The sequence below is a fragment of the Ictidomys tridecemlineatus genome, chromosome 14 (genome assembly GCF_052094955.1).
Source record: "Ictidomys tridecemlineatus isolate mIctTri1 chromosome 14, mIctTri1.hap1, whole genome shotgun sequence".
Classification (NCBI taxonomy): domain Eukaryota; kingdom Metazoa; phylum Chordata; class Mammalia; order Rodentia; family Sciuridae; genus Ictidomys; species Ictidomys tridecemlineatus.
The window spans coordinates 52870788-52879161 of record NC_135490.1 but is presented as its reverse complement, the minus strand read 5'-3'; positions in this window follow the sequence as shown (position 1 = coordinate 52879161).

The following is an 8374-nucleotide window of genomic DNA, read 5'->3' as shown; positions in this document are numbered from 1 at the left end:
TCAACAGTGTGTGTTTGGACAACAGAAGTTGGCGGTGTGCTAACGCAGCTCCCTTGGTCTCTCCTCTTGATTGGCCTCCACCACTTGCTCTGAATGGACAGTCATCTCAGCAAGCGAGGTCGCCGACCAGCAGGCCCTCACGGCCTATCGCCCGCCCAGTGGCCTGACCTGCCAGCCTCCAACTCCTGGGCGGGATCACCCTGCAGCCCCAGCATCTGCCATCAGCTCTGCCTGCAGACACTTCCACCAAGAAACCTGTCCTTTGTGCCTTGCTTGGCTGTGCCTTGCTGGGCTGGCTGCTACAGAGGCCCTCTCCTGCAGGTGGCGCTCTGCTCTCGGTGGATCCTCCTGCCGCCCTCCTGGAGGGACCACAGGGAAAAGCAGGCACTGTCCTCTGATAACTTAGGAACATTGTGACCCTCCAGAATCCCAGGATCCTCCTTCCGAGCCCAGATCAATTGTACTGCCTCCACTACCAAAGCAGGTCCACGGAGATCTGGAGCCCAGGACACCTAGTCACATACCTCTCTTCCTTGGAAAAGCAAACAGAGGAGAGGGCCCAAGAGCAACCAGAGGATCTGATGGCAGCAGCAGTGGAAGTGGCTGTGGTGGCACAGGACAGGGATGTGGAAGAGGAACAGGAGAATAAAGGAGGAGGAAGAGGAGAGCAAAGAGATATGTAGGACATTTTGGAAATGGATGCCGTTAGCAATGGGGGAGTATCACCCTTGAAGCCTCTGCACACCAAAGAAGACCTCGCTGTGTGCAGCCTACTCCTAGGCTCTAAGAAACACACACTGTACAAGAGAGGGTCCAGGTGTCTCCAGTGATCTTCTCTGACAGCCTGACTGGTGCAGCCTGAGGCAGATGCAGCAGTGCTCCTGGCCTGCTCCATGCTGCCACAAAATGGGTAAAGTAAGGGTTGGATGAAGACATTGAAGACATTCTGCCCAGTTCTCCCAACTCCTGGGAATCTCCAGATGGGGTACAGTGGGAAGTCTTCAACTAACCCGTTAAGGAGTACTCTTCCACTCATACCTGCTAGCTAGAGGCCCTGTAACAGAAAGAGCCACATGCTAGTGACCCTGTAGATACCACTTCAGTGGCATTGAGGTGAGCTGCCACACCTCCTAAGCACACTCTGGTTCTTATGGAGGAGGACTTAGGACCCTGCAGAAGAAGGATCTGTCTCCAAAGAAGAGCCGGATCATGGAGGATGACATGGAGGCCTTGGAGGGTAAAACAGACTGCAGCAGCCAGCACCAGGACCCTGAATTCTTTCTCCCCAACTGTGGATCCTGCAAGGACTGCAGACCCATGACTCCACCCACTGATACATCCCATAATATCCAGCTATTCTTGCCACCACTGTATTGGCAAATTAGGCTGATTGCCCCTGATCCTGTCTGTCCCTTTACCTTCCCCCATACCAAGTAGTGTTGATGTGGGCCTCCCTAGTTGTCTTCCTCTCCCTCCTCCTGCTAACCTCTTCCTTCTTTGAGGCCCAGTCCCAGTGTGGATATTCTTGCTGGTAAGTATCATCACTCTACTCACTTGGCAAGAGCTGCTGCACCCCCCATTTCCCTCCTCCCCACACCTCATATCCTGGGGCCTTTCCCCTTCAGCCTGCCTCCTGCAGAATGGAATCCCCAATCCTCAAGTGTGTGGATTTTCCTCCTTCTCCTCTCTTTCTTTCCCAGTTCTCCTTTGATCCCTTTCACCAGCAAACATGTTAGCATTGGTCAGCCCCTAACTCTGGAAAGTGAATCTGCCACCTCTAGAGCCAATGCCTCTGAGCACCCGATCCAGGAGCCAACTGTCCAGAGGGTAGTATGAGGTCATTGCCATGGACACTACTCCCTATTTTATGGCAGTAATTTTCATAATTGTCCCTGGCTCGAATAGCAGCTCCTACCCATTCCCCCACGTCTATACTCCTAGGCATTACAGGGAGATGGAAAATGGACCAGTGTGGACCATTTTTAGGGTCTCCTGCTCCAACTCCTATGGAACCATCTCTTTGTTCCATAAACCACTCCTCAGCCCACATCTGAGAACCCTCATGGGCAACAGGGAGAGCCCCTCTTCACAATACTCCTCTAATCATCTTATTCCCAGTCATGGATCATGCAGTGGCCTCCTTCCTAGATGACACACCATATAGAATACCATAAACCTGCAAGTATACCAACGATGGTGCTATGGATATCACCCCTTTATCCAAGGCTGTCATCTTCCAATCCTCTCTTGTTGTCAAGAACAACTTCAGCCCATACTACGGGTTGCTCCCTGGTTATGGGAACCTCCTACCCAGTGGCAATATTGCCTCCCTCCTTTTATCCACAAGTTGGTGTGTACAGCCTGTGCAGGGACCCAGCTCTACTCTCCAGCATCCTAGCAGTGCTGAAACAACCCATCAGCCCACATCTAGGGATGCAACCTAATGCACAACTCTTTCTCTTTGGGTAATCCAGGAAGCCCAGCCCAGCTATGGACTTAAGCTTTCCCACAGCTCAACAGCTGAGTGGCAGCACAGTGAAGCCAGGACCTGTGGGTATCACATCACCATGAACACCATTTTGCACACAACTCCACAACCTGACAGCCTTTCCCAAGAACCCAGATGGTATGTACACAGGCATAGCCACAAGGTCTGAACTGGGACATGCCAGCAGGGTGACAAGCTCCAGAGACAGAACTTCAATCTTTGCTAGCACAATTTCTGGCCCAGTGGAGTTCATGAGAACTGGGGCTCCCAGGGGTGGAGGGAACTTTGGGTGTAGCATACCCACACCAGGATGGAGGTCCCATTCCACAGCCCACTCTCAATCAGGATGGTCTATTTCAAACCAGTGTGAAGCACAGAGGAGAACTTTGTGGACACTCAGCTTGACCCACCTGCCAGATATGGAAAAGAAATACATACATAAATTGTTTGTAGGATTGCTAATTAGTGCAACTTTTCTAGAAGGCAGTATAGAGGTTCCTAAAAATAACTGGAAGGAACTCACCATATCATCCAGGGATTACACTCTTTGGTGTATAACCAAAAGAACTAAAATCAGCATACTACAGGGTGCAGCCACAACAATATTTATAGGACAACTCATATTATTTAGCTATGGAGCCAACCTAGGTATCTGTGAACACAGGAATTGATAAGGAAAATGTGTGTGTGTGTGTATGTGTGTGTGTGTATGTGTGTAGATATATAGATATTCACAAGTACATACATTATACATACAATAGATTATTACTCAGCCATAAAGAAGAATGGAACTATGGCATTGGCAGTCAATGGTTGGAACTGGAGACCATCTTGCTAAATAAAATTAACCTAACCCAAAAAGCAAAAGATCAAATGCTTTCTCTGATATTCAGAAGCTGAACCAGAGTAAGAAAAACATAGAAGAAAAAGTATGTTTTTTGGGGGGGAGGAATTCCATGAAACTAGAAGAGACGTCAGTGGAATGGAGGATGGGGATTGAGGGTTAGGAACGAGGAATGAGAAAAGGGAAGAACGGTGGAATGAATCTGACCCAACTTCCTGTGTGTATATATGAATAGGAATTTAACTTTGGTTGATATCCACAAGGTACTAAAATGATTAATAAAAGAAACATCAGTAGAGTACAGGTGAGGGTTCATGGGAGAGAAGGAGTATAGGAAAAGCAGAGAAACTGCGAACTGAATTTGAGCAAATTATATTCCATAATTGTGTAGTTATGTCAAGTGAAGCCTAAAAATGATTCCTCATGCTCCTTCCTGTGTCCTTCCTTCCACCCTTGTCCATACTACACCTGTACATCCCCAGGGTGGTGTGGCTATGATCTCCATCTTTACAGATGTGTCAATATATTTTATAAATGTATGAAAATGAGTATACAAAGTTGCCTGTTTAGCTTCTTTCATAAAACAATGATTTTTAAAAATGTTTTCTTTTTTTAGTTTTTATAGTTTTAGATGGATACAGTACCTTTATTTTATTAATTTATTTTAATGATGCTGAGGATCAAACCCAGTGCCTCACACATGCTAGGCAAGCACTCTACCACTGAGCTATACCCAGACCCCCATAATGATTTTGAGGGGAAAACATGATTTTGTTTATGTCAGTGACCCATCCCTGTGGTTTACTGTATAGTAGTCCATTGTGTGAGTGTACCATGGGACAACCCAACTATTGGCGGATATCTATGTTGTAGAGTACAATTATTAAAAGTAAAGCTAGTAAGAATGTCTCTTGAAAGATCTTATAAGAATAGGCAAAGGAAGAGAAGGGCTATGCCATATGCTAGAAGCAGGTTTCAATTTTAAGTGGCTAGACTTTCTAATCTTTTTTTTTTAAGTATTTATTTTTTTGTTTTCCGCGGACACAACATCTTTGTCTGTATGTGATGCTAAGGATCGAACCCGGGCCGCACGCATGCCAGGTGAGCACGCTACTGCTTGAGCCACATCCCCAGCCCTAGACTTTCTAATCTTGGAAGGGATGGTACCAAGCCACTAAGTGCCGAAGAGTTCTGCTCCCTACACTTTCTCACCAATATTTTGTGTAGCCAGACATTTAAGTTTTAGGTCTTCAACTGTTGTGCAGTTGTATCCTCTTGTGATCTAAGTTTTTATAAAGCTGTTGATTATGATAAGTAAATTTTCAAGTGATTGTTTCCTGTGTATATGACTGTCTTAATGATATCTCTTTTCAAAGCATTTTGCCAGTGTTTTGACTTTATTTTAATTTCTAAAGTTTAGGCTTAGATTTTTTTCAAATGGCATATAACAAATGTTTTTATATGATTTGCAAACATTTCTATCAATCTCTGTTCTGCTCTTTTATTCTTACAGAGATATCTTCCAAATATCTCTTCTTCATCTCAGATGTCATTTTTGCTCCTTTCTTGTTCTTGGGATGATACTGTCTGTTGGTAATCTTCACCTCACCCAAGAGCAAAAGGACTTTGTCCCATGTTTAGACTCATAGAAATTCAATAGATGTATGTTTGAATTTGGATTCTTGACCTATCAAGTAGTAGACAAATTCCTATATGTTGGGAAGGGTTCTGTACAAACCATATACTTCCTGTGTACAGAAACACTTCTCAAAAACTCTCCTCTTCCTCCACTGAATTTCCTTTGTACCATTCTTCAAAATCATTGAACTCCCAATTTTTACCCCAAATGCAGATTGCAGAATCACGTCGGTTACACATCCACAATTTTACATAATGCCTTATTAGTAACTGTTGTATTCTGCTACCTTTCCTATCCCCTACTATCCCCCCTCCCCTTCCCTCACACGTTCTCTCTCTACCCCATCTACTGTAATTCATTTCTCTCCTTGTTTATTTTGCCATTCCCCTCACAACCTCTTATATGTAATTTTGTATAACAATGGGGGTCTCCCTTCATTTCCAGGCAATTTCTCTTTTCTCTCCCTTTCCCTCCCATCTCATGTCTCTGTTTAATGTTAATCTTTTCTTCCTGCTCTTCCTCCCTGCTCTGTTCATAGTTGCTCTCATTATATCAAAGAAGACATTTGGTATTTGTTTTTTAGGGATTTGCTAGCTTCACTAAGCACAATCTGCTCTAGTGCCATCCATTTCCCTGCAAATTCCATGATTTTGTCATTTTTTAGTGCTGCGTAATATTCCATTAACCAGCTTTTTAAAACATTATCACCAAAAGACCTGACAAGAAGGAGGAGGAAAAATTTATTTGCTTCACAGTTTCTTATGTCAGTCCTTAGACAGCTGACTCTATAACTCTGGGCCCAAGATGAGGCATAACATCATAGCAGAAGTATGTCGTGGAAGTATCCAGTTCAGAACATGGCCACCCGGTAGGAGAGAGAGCAAGCACCAGTCACAAAGTATAAGCCCCAAAGGCATGCCCTCAGTCACCTTCTTCTTCTAACCAACTTCTACCTGTCTAGAGTTACCCCTCAGTTTATCCATATTGGTGGATTAAGGAACTGTTTATGTTAAGGTTCTTACATCCCAATCTGTTTACACCAAAACTTTCTTTCATTGTCTCACACGTGAGCTTCTAGTGGACACCTCATTTTGAAATTATAACACCTGATACCGGACTTATTCAAATACGATTTGTCCTATGATGAGAAGGTTCCATGGAACCCAGACTGAGAGCAATGAGAATGGTCCGAGGAGTGGACCTAGAGGTGACTAATGGGATGTGGTTGGATAAAGTGTTTCATTTTTCAACTGATGGTTTGGTGTTTGAGTTTTGCTGAAGTCCCTGGTGATTGCACATCCAAACACAATGAGAGTTCAGCATCAATGTGTTTGATAATGAGGAAAAACTGGAAAAGACATAATTCTGACTTTGACACTCACATTGCCTCCTTCTACTGTGGATCAGAACAGGGACATGCTCTCCTAGGGGCCACACAGGGCATGGGAGCCTGGTGGCCTTGCTGCCTGCCACATCACTGCCACCACCACCAGGCTGTGACCTCTGCAGGACCCTTTACTGCAGTGACCTATCTGCTCCCCCTTCAGAGGACAAAAGTGAGGAAGTAGAATAAGGATGAGAGGTGAGGCCACAGGGCCTGAAATACAGGGAATAAATCCCAGCTCCTCAGGAATGATGGGAAAGGGAGGGATGGGTGTCTGTTTAGGTCACTGCCACAACATGTTCCCAACAGTTCAACAGTCAGCTACAGTGGTCCACAGGCTCGACTGACAGTCACCAATCACTCTGTCACACAGCCAGGTAGTCAAGCCAGCTGATGTCACCCCTCTGGATCCCTGGTATGGGTAGGTTATGGCAGTTGCTGCCACTCCTGCATCCCTGATAGGACTCTTGCCCACAACTTTGGAACTATGTCATCTATGAAAAGCTTGTCCCACCACAGTGCCAACTGCTGATTCTACTAGCCCATGATTCAGTCCCTGCTGGTGTCTTGGTTTCCCTGAGGACTCTGCTTGACCACTGCAACTGTTAAGGGCACTAAGGTCGTTTGCTAGACCACAAGTGGCATGGTAAGTGTCCAGTACAGCACCAAGCACAATGAATGCACACAGTAGGTGTTTTATAACTGTTTCATTAGCTGAATTAAGGAAGGAAATGCACCCGTTAAAGGCTCAGTTCACGGTTGCTGGTAGGTCAAAAATAAAAATTGAGTTTCGAGTAAATAAATATTAAAGGCCTCATTGGAGACATTCAATATCTATCTGTAGAAAGCGAATAATCCAACTTAGAAACATAAAACACAGAGTGACAAAGAGTTAGCCTAAGTACAAAATGAAGAGATGGAAAAAGGAGCTTTAGGTGTGAGCTGGCATTGTTAGGGAAATCTTCAGGAAGCAAGGACCCAACAGGTGGCCTGAGTCAACTGGAAGGCAGCCAAACCAGGGGTTATTATTGATCCTCTGGTGCTTCTGCCTCCAGGCACAAGTGTCACAGCTCCAGGGATTCTCCCCCCCCCAACTGGAAGCCCATCCCAGGGACCTGTGGGGCCACACTCAGGCACCCAACCGCCGCCCCTACCCAGCTGGAGAGCGCCCCCTGATCAAAGAAAAATATATTCCCCCACAAATCCACCTGCTACTCTGACAGCCTTTTGTTTAATATGACAACAGAACCACCTGTCTGAGTTTCCTGTTTTATATTTTGCATAATGAACATGATTTCTAGCATGTGCCATATGGCAATTTGGGATGGATGGCATTAGAGCAATCTGATTTCTATGTGTTGCTTTCTTTGTCCCCAGGGTATATTTTGCATTTATATCCTGCAAATAACAGGAGATATGTTTCAACTCCCCACATTTATTTTTCCCCAAACACATTCATAGACTCTTGTTCAGTCCTCCTTGTCAAGAACTTTGAAAATTCCCCTTTCACAGAGTAGGTGTGTGGGAATCATTGACAGAGCTATCAGAGTTCTTTGTTTTCAACTTGGGTCTTTGTTAAGTCAGAGGGGGAGGAAAAGGAAGCTCTTTGGGTTCGTTATGATTTAATCTCCTCACTCTCTTTAATGAAATAAATATAGCTGATGAGTGGGTTGGTCTTGGCATTCCTTCGATATGTGTAGAAGATACACTTGTACATACACACACACACACACACACACACACACATAAATACACATTATAAAATGACAAAGGGAAGAGAAGGGAGGAGTACTTGCCAACCTATTCAATTCATAACTACTGAGACAATGCCAATCATGAGCTAGGAAGAGGACATAAGGTGAAAGCACAATGATTCAATGCATGACTTTGTATGAGTTATGATGTGTGTATTTTGTTCTTTGAGAGGGTAGGGGATGTGTCTTTTACATTTCTTCATTCAGAACACACCCTTGTAACTTATGAAACCTTACAGGGAGAGTACTTGGTAAATATGGTTGA